Source organism: Mustela erminea, chromosome 5, assembly GCF_009829155.1.
Source record: "Mustela erminea isolate mMusErm1 chromosome 5, mMusErm1.Pri, whole genome shotgun sequence".
Lineage (NCBI taxonomy): Eukaryota > Metazoa > Chordata > Mammalia > Carnivora > Mustelidae > Mustela > Mustela erminea.
The window spans coordinates 50716377-50729044 of NC_045618.1; the positions used below are offsets into that span (position 1 = coordinate 50716377).

At 37.9% G+C, this 12668-nt stretch overlaps 1 protein-coding gene and 1 non-coding gene across 2 annotated transcripts in view; both read right to left on the reverse strand.

Annotated features, from left to right (window-relative positions):
- LOC116590082 (X-linked retinitis pigmentosa GTPase regulator-interacting protein 1-like) overlaps positions 1–12668 on the reverse strand; it is a 45262-nt gene that overhangs the window by 32379 nt on the left and 215 nt on the right. The window lies entirely within an intron of this gene.
- On the reverse strand, positions 4193–4295 carry LOC116592115. Its single transcript, XR_004286308.1, has one exon. It is a non-coding gene; the product is annotated as a U6 spliceosomal RNA (small nuclear RNA).

Here is a 12668-nt window from a genome sequence, read left to right on the forward strand (position 1 = left end):
CCACATTAGGCAAATGTTATATTTATCGTGTCCATTGAATTAGTGTCTGTCCAACTGATAAGTCTACATTGTATTTTTATGTATAAGGTACTGAGTTATATTATATTATATATGATTTTTCTTGTGTGTTGGTGAATATGAGTCAGTTCTCTATAGTGTTTATACATCATGTGCCTCCTCACTAGTCCATAAACTCTTTTGAGGACATCTTTGTACACAGAGTGCTTAACACAGTGCCTGGTACCTGCAGATGTATAATAATTTTTCAGCAGATGCATTACTATGACATCAGATTGTAGAAGAAATTGTTTTCCTTTCTGGAATTGCTTTTAATGCTTTTACAGTTTTACATTAACTCCCCTCTATATCTAAGAACACAGTGAAGTGAAAGCCATAGTGGTGTCACTGACTAGAGCAGCAGAGAGGAAGAATAAGAAAATTTCAAAAATCAAGTGGAAAATCTGCTCAAAGGAATGCCAGTAGCATTTCAGTAGTGCACAGGAAATGATGCTGCAAAAATATTCCCCTCTTTTAAAAATTAATGGATTAAGTACACCTGTGTGGCAAAATATAGAAATAGGGTTTTAACTATTTCCCACTGAATATGGACTAGAATTCAAGTCTTCCCACTGTATAAGGACTTACCTTTAGCAGGCCCCCAAAAGAGTCAAGTCCCTGAAAGGGGGGCTGCAGTGAGGCTACTGAGTTAAAGGTCTGGGAGCAGGAAGGGACAAATTATGAATAGACCTTTAAAGAATATTTTTATAGTGACCAAGAGAACCCAGGAGGAGCCAGTCTTATGTAAGAGGATAGAAGCAAATGAGATGTAAGTATTGAGAAAGAAACTTGGAGCAGAGATAAAGGAAGACTTTGGAAAAAAGTGCAGGCTTTGTAATTGCAGCATCAGTTGTATGAATGCTCAGAAAAGATGACAGAATTCCTGGAATTTGGATCTTACTAAATTTGACAAGTATTACTGTGTACTCATTTTGTGTAGTTGCTACAGGAAGAAAAATAGAACCCTTGCTCTTAGGCGGTGAATAATTAAGAGGGGAAATGAGAAGAGCACATCCTTTACCATAAGGTAAATATACTAAGAGTCAATCAGAGAAGAACAAAGCAAAATAAGAGTGTCAAGGAAGACTCAAATTCACTTGAAGGACCAGATAAAGCTTAATGGAGGGGGCACTGCTGGAGTCTGGCAGGGATTGTGGCAGGTGGAGATAGAGTGTTCCACAGGGAAGGCTGTTTAAATGGAGTCAGGGGTGTGCAAGGAGCAGGGTGGTCTCAGACAGTAGCAGGTAGGCATGCTGATAAGAGAAAGCAAGCTGTGGGAATTTAAGTGAAAGGAGACATATTTTGCAAGACCTTGCATATACGTCAGAGGAGTTTTATTCATTCTTCAGATAATTGACAGTGATTACAAATTTTGAGCACAAAAGCAATAGAGTCAGAGCTGCAGGAGAGCTTTACAAAGATTGATCTGGCATTAGTCAGTTAGAGAGACTGGCAGAAAGGAGAAATGTAAGGATATTACTATGGTTCAGGCAAGTGGCCTTGAACTAGAAAGGATGGTGATGGGAGATGGAAAAGTGGGATGGATCACAGACACTGAGGAAGGAGCATGAAAAGACTTGCCAACTAGTGAAATATGGAATGGAGTCAAGAGGGTGACAGGGTTAAAGAAGACCTAGTGATGTGGTACCTGTATGCCAGGGAGGCAGGCAATACAATACAAAATAAATAAACTTATTTCACTCTCCCCAAAAACAACCAGGGGAAAGAAAGAAGGGACTGTGTGTTACATATAAACTTACAGTTCTTGCTTCCTCCAGAGAGCTCACTCTAATTCTTTTCTGACTGTTCTGGTGTCCTCTGGTCCTCTAGAATCCTCTTGTCTTCCTGACTCATTAAGAGAGGAATTAATACAGTTCTGTTTAGCTCTTAAGATATTAACTCTTTGTAGATCAGAGCTTGAAGGCTATGCTTTTTCTCTATGCATGTTATAGCTGAAGAAAGTGCAGCTACAAGATTCCTTAACCTGTTTCTCAACGAAAACCAAAGCTGAAAACATTTATTTGATTTGAGATTAATACAATTTGTTGGTATTGGGAAAATGATCTTTTTTTTTTTTTAAGATTTATTTATTTATTTATTTGACAGAGATCACAAGTAGGCAGAGAGGCAGGCAGAGAGAGAGGAGGAAGCAGGCTCCCCGCAGAGCAGAGAGCCTGATGCAGGACTCCATCCCAGGACCCTGGGACCACAACCTGAGCCAAAGGCAGAGGCGTTAACCCACTGAGCCACCCAGGCGCCCCGGGAAAATGATCTTTAAATCTCTTCCTAAAGGGCAACAACAGTGGAAGCCCTGAGATCTTTCTGAAGAAAACAAACCCCACTTCATTGGTATAATCAAAGTGCCTGCTCAAGCCACATGTGCCAGAAAGTAAAGGAATCTCCCAATTCACAGTGACCATAGTTTCCAAACCAAACATTGGACTGTAATTATGCAACACAACTTTATATTTGAAAATTAGGTGTTCTTGAAAATTCTGCATGGGTGGTTACTGCATTCATACCATATATTAAGTGACAGAAGGTCTCAAATATCATATACAGTCAGTGTGTGCACTGGGAAACTCATTCTGGTCACTGCCATCAAGTGCAGAGATGCCCAAGAGGGTGAATACATGTGTAATGGGCCTCTGGTGACTTACCCTCTATCCTATGAAATAATTAAAATAAAATAAAAATGAGGGAGACAAATAGGAAGTATAGAAATTACCTAGAACACATAAATTTCCCAGTGAAAATAAGAAAATCAATATAGTATTTTCCCAGGTTTAAGTGACAAAGGGCTTTTCTGTGTCTAAAATTGCTTCTTGCCCAAGTTATTTCACAAGAAATCTTAGGTCTTCTCACCTTTTCTGGATGATCTAACCAGAGATAGTGCTGGGCAAAATTTTGAAGTGTTTGAAATGTTTGGAGATCTTGTCTCTCTTTTCTGTATCTCTGAGTTTTGTTAATTTTTTTTAAAGATTTTATCCATTTATTTGACAGACAGAGAGCACAAGTAGGCAGAGAGGCAGGCAGAGAGAGAAGAAGAAGCAGGTTCCCCACTGAACAGAGAGCCTGATGCTGGGCTCAATCCCAGGACCCTGGGATCAGGACCTGAGCCGAAGGCAGAGGCTTTAACCCACTGAGCCACCCAGGCGCCCCTGATTTTTGTTAATTTTTTAAACATTTAGTCCTGCCCCTTTCAGGCAACCAGTTACCTGCCGCTTCTCTTCTTGATATCCTCATTACATCTTAGATAAAATTTAAACCATTTGATATTTTTTTCACTAGGCTTAAATGTACTTCATTTTTTATTTTTAAAAAAGATTTTATTTATTTAAGAAAGATGTTGGGAGTTATAATAACATTTTTCTGATTAGAAAAGTGATACATGTTGATGGCAGACTTGAACAGAAAAATAAAAAGAAAAAAATGAGATGGACTAATAATCATTTAACATAGAGATAGCTACTGGAATCATTTTGGTTTGCATAAAAGTATACATAATATTTAAAATAAATAAAAAATAATATTAAAAGTAAAAACAGGATCATTTATCTTGTTTAATATTAAAAAATTCAAATTATAATAAAATACACATAACATAAAATTTACTATCTTTTTTTTTTTAAAGATTTTATTTATTTATTTGACAGAGAGAGATCACAAGTAGGCAGAGTGGCAGGCAGAGAGAGGAGGAAGCAGGCTTCCTGCTGAGCAGAGAGCCTGATGTGGGGCTCAATCCCAGGACCCTGGGATCATGGCCTGAGCTGAAGGCAGAGACTTAACCCACTGAGCCACCCAGCTGCCCCAAAATTTACTATCTTAACCATTTTTAAGTGTACAGTTCAGTAGTATTAAGTATTATTAAAAAACAATACTTAACTGGGTATATTTTAAAGATCTTACTGGCTTTTTTTCAACAAGTCACTAATCAGGCCACATCCAATCTTTTTTTTTTTTTATTTTTTTTTATTTTCAGAAAAACAGTATTCATTATTTTTTCACCACACCCAGTGCTCCATGCAATCCGTGCCCTCTATAATACCCTCCACCTGGTACCCCAACCTCCCACCCCCCGACCACTTCAAACCCCTCAGATTATTTTTCAGAGTCCATAGTCTCTCATGATTCAAAAAATATGGAACGCTTCACGAATTTGCGTGTCATCCTTGCGCAGGGGCCATGCTAATCTTCTCTGTATCGTTCCAATTTTAGTATATGTGCTGCCGAAGCGAGGATTTTTTTTTTTTTTTAAGTAGCTTCCACACGTAGCATGGAGTCCAATGTAGGGCTTGAATTCCTGACCCTGAGATCAAAACTTGAGCTGAGATCAAGAGTCAGACACTTAACTGACTGAGCTGCCCAAACACCCCAGGCTGCAACCCACCTGAAAGACAGAAGGGAGCTTCAAGAAGCTGTGTGAAAGACTTATAAGCTGGAGAAAGAGGAACAAGGAAGTTATACTAGACAAAAAAAAGCTGGTTGATTATTGTAAGGTCATTTTCCTACTGGGGATATTAGGGGTCTACCAGGCAGATCCACAAACTAGTGCTAATTAGGAGATTCCTGACTGTTTTAAGATTGCATTTCACTGAAAGCCAAAACTGTAATTAAGTCAAGTCTCAAGTTTGGTGACATGGGGCTTAGCATAATGGCTCCATTTTGTGCCTGTTTTTTTTTTTTTTTTTTTAAATTTATTTATTCGACAGAGGGAGATCACAAGCAGGCTGAGTCAGGCAGAGAGAGAGGGAAGCAGGCTCCCCGCCGAGCAGAGAGCCCAACTCGGGGCGCGATCCCAGGACCCCGAGACCACGACCTGAGCCTAAGGCAGAGGCCTCAACCCCCTGAGCCACCCAGGTGCCCAGGGCCTGTTTTATTTTTAACAATATATTCACACTGTTGCATAACGAATCTCCAGAACTTTTCCATCTTGCAAAACTGAAACTCATTACCCATTAAACAACTCCTGGGTGTCTGGGTGGCTCAGTGGGTTAAGCAGCTGCCTTTGGCTCAGGTCATGATCCCGGGGTCCTGGAACTGAGCTCCGCATTGGGCTCCCTGCTCAGCACAGAGCCTGCTTCTCCCTGTCCCTCTACGTGCCTTTCTGCCTACTTATGCTCTCTCTGTCAAATAAATACATAAAGTCTTTAAAAAATAAAAATAAAAATAGAAATAAACAACAACTCCCCATTTCCCTCCCCCACTAGCCCTTGGCAACCACCTTTCTACTTTGTTTTTATAGGTTTGATTACTCTAGATCATTTATAATCTTTTATTTTAAAAGTCATTATTTTTCAATCCCAACATGTAATGAACAATAGACATTTATAACTATTAAGTAATCTACTATATGATTTTAAAAGGCTGCTTAATATTTCTATAAATACATAACTTACTTAATCATTTTGACTTTTTGTCATTATAACTTTATTACATTAAAAACTCTCATAGATAAAACTTTGCTTTCATCATAATTATTTTTCTAAGATGGACTACTAAAATTAGAATTGCTAAGTTAAAGGGAATGCCTATTTTTAAGGTCTTTGTACTTATTTCCAAACTGTCCAACCAACTTTCAGAAAGGTCATACCAGTTAACATGCCTATGCAGTATCCACTTCTTCTCTAATATTAAAAACATTTTATTTTTAAAAATCTACTTCATGGAACACCTGGATGGCTCAGTTGGTTAAGCAGCTGCCTTCAGTTCAGGTCATGATCCCAGCGTCATGGGATCAAGTCCCACATCTGGCTCCTTGCTGGGCAGGGAGCCTGCTTCTCCCTCTGACTCTGCCTGCCACTCTGTCTGCCTGTGCTCACTTGCTCTCTCTCTCTCTCTCTCTCTGACAAATAAATAAATAAAATCTTAAAGAAAAAATCTACTTCATAAGTGAAAATATGTATTCACTGTTCCTTTAATTTGCATTTCTTTGCCATTTGACTTGAACTTTAATAATATCATTGTATATTTCCTTTTTTATAAACATTTTTAAAGTATACTGATACACAATGTTACATTAGTTTCAAGTGTACAATATAGTGATTCAATATCTCTATACCTTATACTATGTTCACAAGTCTAGCTACCATCTGTCATCATGCAAGGCTATTACAATTCCATTGACTACCTTCCCTATGCTGTACCTTCTTTTCCTGTGACTTATTCATTCCATAACTGGAAGCCTGTTTCTCCCATACCCCCATTATATATTTCTTTTACGAGTCCCTGATATGTTAAGGATACTAAATTTTTGCATGTTTTCTATTTTGGCTATTAAATACATTTGTTGCAAGTATATTGAAATAGATTTAAGGAAGTATTTTTTTAACAGCATGGAAAAGTTTTATGGACTAGACCTATACTGCTCAAAATTGTACTGACATGTGTTTATTAGGTACCTGAAAAATAGCTAATGTGACTAAGGGACCAAATTTTTTAATGTTTTTTCCTTTCATGTCTTTTTTTTTCTCTAAGACTATTTATTTGACAAAGAGAGAAAGCACAAGCAGGGTGAGTAGCAGAGAAAGAAGAGGCCTCCTACTAGGCAGAGAGCCTGATCCTGGGGCTCAGTCCCAGAACCCTGGAATTATGACCTGAGCTGAAGTCAGAGGCTTAACCAACTGAGTCACCCTGGCTCCTCTTTCCTTCCAGTTTCAAAAAACAACTTTATTGAGGTATATTCTACACATGTCCATTTCAGGAGTATAATTCAATGTTTTTTTAGTAACTTTACTGACTAATGTGGCCATTACCATAGATCAGTTTTAGGTTTATTTACTTGAAATTTAAATTTGAGGGGTGCCTGTCTGGCTCAGTCAGAACATAAGACTATTGATCTCAGGATGGATATCAGTAGTCCAAGCCCCACATTAGGTACAGAGATTACTTAAACAAAGATTAAATTTAAATTTGAAAACTGATACTTGACTCAGTTATTGGGAACCTTCTCAGACAAGGCTAATATAGCTTTCTTTTGATTTCGAGGACTCAAATAAAAGGGAAGGGACTTTTGCCTATTTTAAAATTAGATTATTTGTGGGTTGTGGGTTTTTTTTTTTTTTTTTGATGTTGAGTTGTATAAGTTGTTTACATATTTTGGATACTAATACTCTACTGGATATGTTATTTGCAAATATCTTCTCCCATTCTGTCAGTTGCCTTTTAGTTTTTTTGCTTTTCTTTGATGTGCAAAAGCTTTTTGTTTTGATATAGTCACAACAATTTATTTTTGCTTTTGTTTCCCCTGTTCCAGGAGACATACCTAGAAAGAAACTGTTAGGGCTTATGTCAAAGAGGTTACTGCCTGTGTTTTCATCTAGGATTTTTATGATTTCAGGTATCACAATTAAGTATTTCATCGATTTTGCCTTTATTTTTGTGTATGGTATAAGAAAGTGGTCCAGTTTCATTCTTTTGCATGTTGATGTCCAGTTTATCCAACACCATTTGTTGAAGAGATGGTCTTTCTCATTGCATTTCTTGCCTCCTTTCTTGAAGATTAACTGACCAGTATGGGTTTGTTTGTGGACTATTCTGTTCCATTGATCTATGTGTCTCATTTTGTGCCAGTACCATACTGTTTTGAGTACTACAGCTTTATAACACAACTTGAAGTTGAAATTGTGATACTTCTGGGCGCCTGGGTGGCTGAGTGGGTTAAGCCGCTGCCTTCGGCTCAGGTCATGATCTCAGGGTCCTGGGATCGAGTTCCGCATTGGGCTCTCTGCTCAGCAGGGAGCCTGCTTCCCTCTCTCTCTCTGCCTGCCTCTCTGTCTACTTGTGATCTCTCTCTTTCAAATAAATAAATAAAATCTTTTAAAAAAATTATGAAATTGTGATACTTCAGCTTTTTCTTTTTCAAGACTGCTTTGGCAATTCAGGATCTTTTATGGTTACATACAGATTTTATGATTGCTTGTCCAAGCTCTGTGAATAATGCTTGTGGTATTTTGATAGGGATTGCATTAAATCTATAGATTGCTTTAGGTTGTATACATTTTGAGAATATTTGTTCTTCCAATCCATGAGCATGGAATGTCTTTCCATTTCTTTCTGTCATCTTCAATTTCTTTCATCAATTTTTTTCTTTTAACATATAATGTATTATTTGTTTCAGGGGTAGGTCTATGATTCATCAGTTCACCATAGCACATACCCTCCCCAATGTCTATCACCCAGCCATCCTACCCCTCCACCCCGACTCCCTTACAACAACTCTCAGTTTCTTTCCTGAGTCTCTAATGTTTTCTGTCTCATTCTGGTTTCATCTTATTTCATTTTTGCCTCTCTTCCTCTATGATCCTGTCTTATTTCTCTAGCTCCTCATATCAGTGAGATATGATAATTATCTTTCTTTGTTTGACTTATTTCAAACATAGCATAGTACCCTCTAGTTCCATCCATGTGGTTACAAATGGTAAGATTTTGGGGTTTTCTGCTGGCTGCATAGTATTCCATTGTGTGGTGTGTGTGTGTGTGTGTGTGTGTATCACATCCTTTATCCATTCATCTGTTGATGGACATCTAGGCTCTTTCCATAGTTTGGCTATTGTGGACATTGTTGCTATAAACATTGGAGTGCCCATGCCCCTTAAGATCACTATATTTGTATCTTTAGGGCAAATACACAGTAGTGCAATTGCTGGGTCATAGGGTAGCTCTATTTTCAACTTTTTGAAGAACCTCCATACTGTTTTCCAGAGTGGCTGCACCAGCTTGCATTCCCATCAACAGTGTAGGAGGGTTCCCTTTTCTCCACATCCTTGCCAACACCTGTTGTTTCCTGACTGGTTAATTTTAGCCATTCTATCTGGTGTGAGGGGGTATCTCACTGTGGTTTTGATTTGTATTTCCCTGATGCTGAGTGATGTGGAGCACTTTTTCATGTGTCTGTTGGCCATTTGGATGTCTTTTTGCAGAAATGTCTGTTCATGTCTTCTGCCCATTCCTTGATTGGATTATTGGTTTTTTGGGTGTTGAGTTTGATAAGTTCTTTATAGATTTTGGATACTAGCCCTTTATCTGATATGTCATTTGCAAATATCTTCTCCCATTATGTCAGTTTTTTTTTTAAATAAATGCATGTTTATTAAAAAACAAAAACTCTAACCAGGAACTAACCCTGGGACACTGAAAAATCAAAGCTTCCTCTAAAGGCCAACAATAACCAGTGCTGGAACACCTGAGAAGGCCAGGTGCTTTAGTCTGAACATCAGGTCTCAAAATATTCTTCTGCAGTCAAAACTGACATTCAAGTTGCTGATCTGTGTGGACCGCGATTATTAGCATAGACAACCGTTACAGCTGGATGTCTGGCTGCCCTATATCCACTACCACAACCCACAGTCACCCCACAGCCTCAGAAAAATTACATATCCTCAACACTCCACTTGTAGGCAAGTTTGGTTTCGTTGACTGTTTCCTTTGCTGTGCAAAAGCTTTTGATCTTGATGAAATCCCAATAACTTATTTGTGTCCTTGCTTCGCTTGCCTTTGGCAATGTGTATAGGAAGAAGTTGCTGCCACTGAGGTTGAAGAGGTTGCTGCTTTTTAGAGTAGGGAGACATTCTTTCCTGCTTTGTCAGAGATTAGTTGGCTATAGAGTTGAGGGTTCATTTCTGGGATCTCTCTTCTATTCCATTGATCTACGTGTCTGTTTTTGTGTCAGTACATACTGTCTTGATGATTATAGCTTTGTAATCGAGCTTGAAGTCTGGAATTGTGATGCCGCCAGCTTTGGTTTTCTTTTTCAACATTCTTCTGGCTATTGGGGGTCTTCTCTGGTTCCATATAAATGTTGGGATTATTTGCTCCATTTCTTTGAAAAAAGCTGATGATATTTTGATAGGGATTGCATTAAATGTGTAGATTGCTCTAGGTGGCATAGACATTTTCACAATATCTGTTCTTCCAAGACATGAGCATGGAACATTTTCTATTTCTCCTTGTCTCCTCAAGTTCTTTCATGAGTATTCTATAGTTTTCTGAGTAAAGACTCTTTGCCTCTTTGGTTAGATTTATTCCTAGGTATCTTGTGATTTTGGGTGCAATTGTAAATGGGATCGACTCCTTAATTTCTCTTTCTTCTGCCTTGCTGTTAGAAATACAACTGATTTCTGTGCATTGATTTTACATCTTGACACTTTACTGAATTCCTGTATGAGTTCTAGCAGTTTTGGAGTGGAGTCTTTTGGGTTTTCCACATAAAGTATCATATCATCTGCAAAGAGTGAGAGTTTGACTTCTTTGCCGATTTGGATGCTTTTAATTTCTTTTTGTTGTCTGATTGCTGAGGCTAGGAATTTTAGTACTATGTTGAATAGCATTGGTAATAGTGGACAGCCCTGCCGTGTTCCTGACCTTAGGGTAAAAGCTCTCAGTTTTTCCCCATTGAGGATATTTCCTGTGGGTTTTTGATAGATGGCTTTTACAATATTGAGGTTTTACAATATTGAGGTATGTACCCTCTGCCCCTACACTCTGAAGAGTTTTGAGCAAGAAAGGATGTCAAGTGGTTTTTTGCATCTATTTCAAGCATCATATAGTTCTTGTTCTTTCTTTCATTAATCTGCTGTATCACATTGATTGATTTGTGGATGTTGAACCAACCTTGCAGCCCAGGAATAAATCCCACTTGGTCATGGTGAATAATCCTTTTAATGTACTGTTAGATCCTATTGGCTAGTATTTTGGTGAGAATTTTTGTATCTGTGTTCATCAGGGATATTGGTTTGTAGTTCTCTTTTTTGATCAGAGTACAGGTCTTTCACCTCTTTGGTTAAGTTTATTCCTAGGTGTTTTAGAAAGGCAAATACCATATAATTTCATGCATTTGTGGGATTTAAGAAACAAAACAGCAAACAAAAAAGAAACAAACCACAAAACAGATTCTTAACTATAGAGAACAAAGGAATGGTTACCAGAGGGGAGGTGGGTGGCAGAGACAGGTGAAATAGGTGATGGAGATTAAGTGTACACTTATCTCGATGAGCACTAATATATGGAACTCTGAATCACTATTTGCACATCTGAAAATAATATAATACTGCATGTTAACTACACTGGAATTAAAATAAATTTTTTTTAAAAAGGGAAGGCATTTTAATGATCGGTCCTCCATTGCTCCAATCTGCCAGTTCAAATGCTTGCTACCTTTCTTTGTGATATTGTTAGCCCCAATTTGGCATTTATTTTCACTCCCCAAATTTACCATTTTTAAACTCCTACTATTCTATTTTCTATTTTTAGGTATTTGAATATAAATTGAAGTTAAGTGTCTGCCTTGGGCTCCTGTCGTGATCCCAGAGTTATGGGATCAAGTCCTCCATTGGGCTCTCTGATCAGCAGGGATCTTGCTTCTCCCTCTGCCTGCTGCTCCTTCTGGTTGTACTCACTCTCTCTGAACCAATAAATAAAATCTTCAAAAATAAAAAAATTTCAAATACCTGGGTAAACTTTATTATAATGGTCAGTCATGTGAAATGTAATTACTACATAAAATATAATTTTATATTTGAAAGGATCTGAACCAGTTCACATAGTATTTTTATAACATTTAAATATGTGCTCAAAAGGTCAATTTCTACCATACTAGTACAATAAATACTAGTGGTGAAATGTAAGGCTTGTCAACTAAAAAATACTCTGTAAGCTGTATAAAGATAGCCTAATGAAGAATTACCAAAGGATAAAATCTTGTGCTTCTGAGCCAGAAGGAGAACAGATGGCAAGTGTGTTAAGAAGGCTTAACCTACAAGAAACAAGATTTAGGTCATTGATGGGATGAAAATTAGAAGAGGAGCAAAGAAGACGAAGGAAAAGATGGAGAAACATTTAGTAGGAAGGGGGAAAAGGAATGAAAGAAATAAGAAAGAAATAGAAAGGTTTTTTAAATTAAGCTATTTATTTTCACAATTATCTCCTTGAAGGGGCTAAGGGCCTATATCATATACATTCCACAGCACTCCACAGTTATGTTCAGTAGTACTTAATGTAATTTACTATAAGTAACTAATTATTCATTTTATACTTTACTGTTCCAAAAGTCAGGGGACCACAATTATTTTGTTTACTGTTATGTTCTTAAACAATCTGGCATAGTATTTGGCACAGTACTTTTTACAGTTTATTGAATGATAGAACAGAAAACTCCTGAGAAGGGAAGGGACCCGGGAGGGTTGCCACTGGAATTTCCAAGTCCAGTGGTTTTTATGGGCTTGTTAGCTGGCTTTTTAATCTGATTTACCCTCCCTGCTTTGTCATCCGATCAGGTTTTTATCACCCATCTATCAAATGGGGAAGGGTGGAGGGTTCCTTCCAGTGTGATATAAAATTCTTTTAAGGCTGGTTTCCTCTTAGGGCAGAGGTCCATTATCCTGGCTTGCCAACCTGTCCTCCAGCTATCCTTCAATATTTAAATACTCCTATTTTTTTCCTCATGTGATTAGAATCCTCTTTTGATCCCTGTGGTTTTAAACTTTCCCAGTGAAAAGTTTTGGAGTAAATGTGTTGGGGAGGGTGAGTTTCAGTCTGGAGATTCATAGTGCTGGGAATGGCCAGCAATCCCTGAACTGAGGGATGAATGATTACTCCAAACTTTGCTGTAAAAA